The following is a 3,402-nucleotide window of genomic DNA, read 5'->3' on the forward strand; positions in this document are numbered from 1 at the left end:
AGCTTAAATAAGTAGAACCAGGTAATTTAGGGAGGGGCTGAAAAGAGCATCACACTGTACCTTACAATGAGGAAACTTTTTTCCCTTTTTGTGGCACAATTAGAAATCACTTTATTGTTTTGACTTCTCATAAATCAACTGATGAAAAGTTGGGTGTAACTGTGTTCATTTGAGATAGCATGAACAATGTCAGGATTTTGCAGTCTGAATTTAGTAAATAGTCCTGTCAGTGTGTCTGCAGTACAGGGATATCTTTTTTTTTTTGTCTATATTTATCTTATTTGCAGTATTTCTTGTACCTCAGCCTAATCTTTTCTCCTCTATACCAGATTTTTTAAGGGTCTCTCATAATCGTTCATATTCTTTCTCTGCCACTTTTGTTTTCAAGCAAACACTTTACTCTCTAGAAACTGGAAGCAATAATATTGCGGAGCAAAAGTATTCATCTATAAGAACCATACAAATTCTCGGCTCTGCATGCCCTTATGCCTTGCACTAATCATATTAATGGCCAATTATTTCATTTGTTGACCGCATAGACTCCCAGTATACTATCCTTTTTATTTAAAGGATGCCAAGGTACAGAGATCAGATTTACGTTTCTACCAAATCAGCAGAATTTCATAATCATCAGTTACTCCTTATTCAATTGCTTTTACATTAATCTGACAATGTTGAAATCCAGTGGAAAAATCATTTCCAGACAGTGTAAAATATAAAACTTTAATGTGTAGAAAGTTGCTAGGGTGTATGTAGCGCTGAAAATCTATTTTCAAACTGATCAATCAAGCACAGCCAATGTAATTTTCTCACTGGATCTGGTGCTTGGGACACCCCCATTGCCATTTTAAGTGATGCTGGGCTTTGCCAGTTGCCCAATTTGGCATACTATTTTCAATGCAACAAGTATTTGCTGTCATACTGAAAATAGCCAGTAGATGGCAGCAATATACCACGCTCTGTTTTAGTTTAGAATTCCATTTGCTAAAACAGTATATATTACTGGTAGTAGAGGAAACCCTGGGGATTAGGATTAAGGATAAAGATTAGGTTTAGAATAAGTATTAGTAAGTTTATTAGGTTTATTATTAGGTTAATGTTTAGAATTAGAAATTATTTTAGGATTCGGATTAGGTTTCAGATTATGTTTGAATTAGTATTAGGGTCAACAGGGAGGGGGGGTTACTCTGCTGAAACCATTCATGGAATTATTTTACTGTCATCAGCAGTGTTCTTCTAACACTATTACAAGGGTTAGGATTAAGGTTAAGTTAAGGATTAGAGTGCAGGTTAAGATTAGGGTGAGGTTTATGATTAGGATTAGGGTTAGATTTGGAATTTGAATTTGGTGTAGAATTAACCATCCAATTAAGATTGCTACTTGGTAAAGTTATACATGTATTGTACTCAGGAGATGTTGCCATATATAGTTACGATAATTTTTTGGCTACGTAAACATTGACGAAATACCCATAGATAAATAGCATGTGATGTACTTTATTTAAATATATACCGTACTTTTGAGCGGCAATTTTGTTAAATATACCAAATTCTAAAATCGTTTCACTCTCAAATTGTATTTTACTCCTTGTATTTTGTAAAATGTAACTGCCAAAAATAAACCGAAATCCTAGAAATATAGTGTGATCTGACTGTAAATCAGGACAAATAAATGAATTATTTTGAATTTCTTTTTCTAAGCTGCACTAATAATGCACATGGTATTACCGCCAAAACAGTGAAGAGAATGTGTTTTGTTTTTAATCATTATAATAATTGAGAATTTATATATGTCACATCAAATTAAATACCTTTTTGCCCTTTAAAAAACTGTTTATGATATGTTTTGGTGAAATAAATGACGCTGTCCTGGGCGAGCGGCTCCTTAGCCACCCCCCAGCGTAGCCATTTATCTGCTGGGCTCTTTTCCTCACCTCTCCTCAGCTCCCGGGAAGGACATTGCTTGCTGCAGGCAAGGGGAGCCAGAACATGACTTGGTATCCCCCTGCCTGTAAACACAGGAAACACTCTGCAAGGAGCAGGAAGCAGCCTGTGCATGGCTCCCCTGCTCCACTAGCAGAAACAAGAACACTTCCTGCAAGCTTGACCCCTCTCCTCCATTCACATCACTAAGGACCATTTGGAGCTAAGAAGAACTGATTATTTTGTACATAATCGTAAATTGGTGTGTCTGTGTTTACTGAATTGATGTGTCTGTAAATACAGTGTGACTTTATATAAAGTGGTGTGAGTTGGGAGTGGCAGTGTGTGTGTTAGTGAGAGTCTGTGTGTGTGTGTGTGTTAGTGAGTTAGTGACACCGTATGTCAGTGAGTGTGTGTTAGTAAGTATGTAAGTGACACTGTGTGTATACGTCAGTAAGAGTGTGTAAGTGACACTGTGTATGTCAGTGAGAGTGTGAGTGTATTAGTGAGTGTGTAGGTGACTGTATGTGAGTGAGAGTGTGTAAGTGACACAGTGTGTGTGTGTGTGAGTGTGTGTGTGTGTGTTAGTGAGTGTGTGTTAGTGACACTGTGTATATACGTCAGTGAGAGGGTGTGACAGTGTTTGCATGTCAGCTAGAGTGTGTGTACTAGTGTGTGGGTTACCATGTACAAAGATTATTATATATTAAATTATAGTTATGATATAAATTAATATAATTCCATATTTTAAAACGAAAAAATGTTTTACTTAAAGTTCACATTAATTGAATCCCACCAAATACATTGATGTATGTACTAGGTAGTATAAGTGTATGGATATAAATATTAGGCAGTATGTGTGAATGGATATATTATATATATATATATATATATATATATATATATATATATATATATATATATATATATATAATTATTTATTTTTTTTATTCTTTCTATCTATGCATTCTACATGTATTGCATATAGACTTGCCAAATCCATCAGGTTTTTGTGGAACACATATCATCAGCACATAAAGAACCACAACAAGAAATCGTGTGTCCAGATAAACAGGGTGGCTCTGGCAACTATCGTTTCATATTTCAGTCTGTCTAAGTATACTGTATGTATTGCGTGTCTGTTCGGTAGGTATTGTATAAGCATGGCATATGCCTCTTTGTTTAATATTCTATATGTACTATATATAGACAGTAAATGTCTGTATTTTATATATATTGCAAATATCTGTCTGTTGACGCAATATTACGTATTATGACAAAGATAAATGGCATATACCTGTTTGTCTATACAGCATACACATCTGTCTTTGTACTTGTGTATGCTAGAGAACACACACAGTGTAAATAAAGAAAACATTTCCAGTATTCTTAAAGAAACGAGTTGCTCACCAAACCATTGTCTTTACAGGCAGTCAGATACTTTGCCGGTTTCCATTTACATCTTCCAAGTGCAGTTTG

Source organism: Pelobates fuscus, chromosome 7 (assembly GCF_036172605.1).
Source record: "Pelobates fuscus isolate aPelFus1 chromosome 7, aPelFus1.pri, whole genome shotgun sequence".
Classification (NCBI taxonomy): domain Eukaryota; kingdom Metazoa; phylum Chordata; class Amphibia; order Anura; family Pelobatidae; genus Pelobates; species Pelobates fuscus.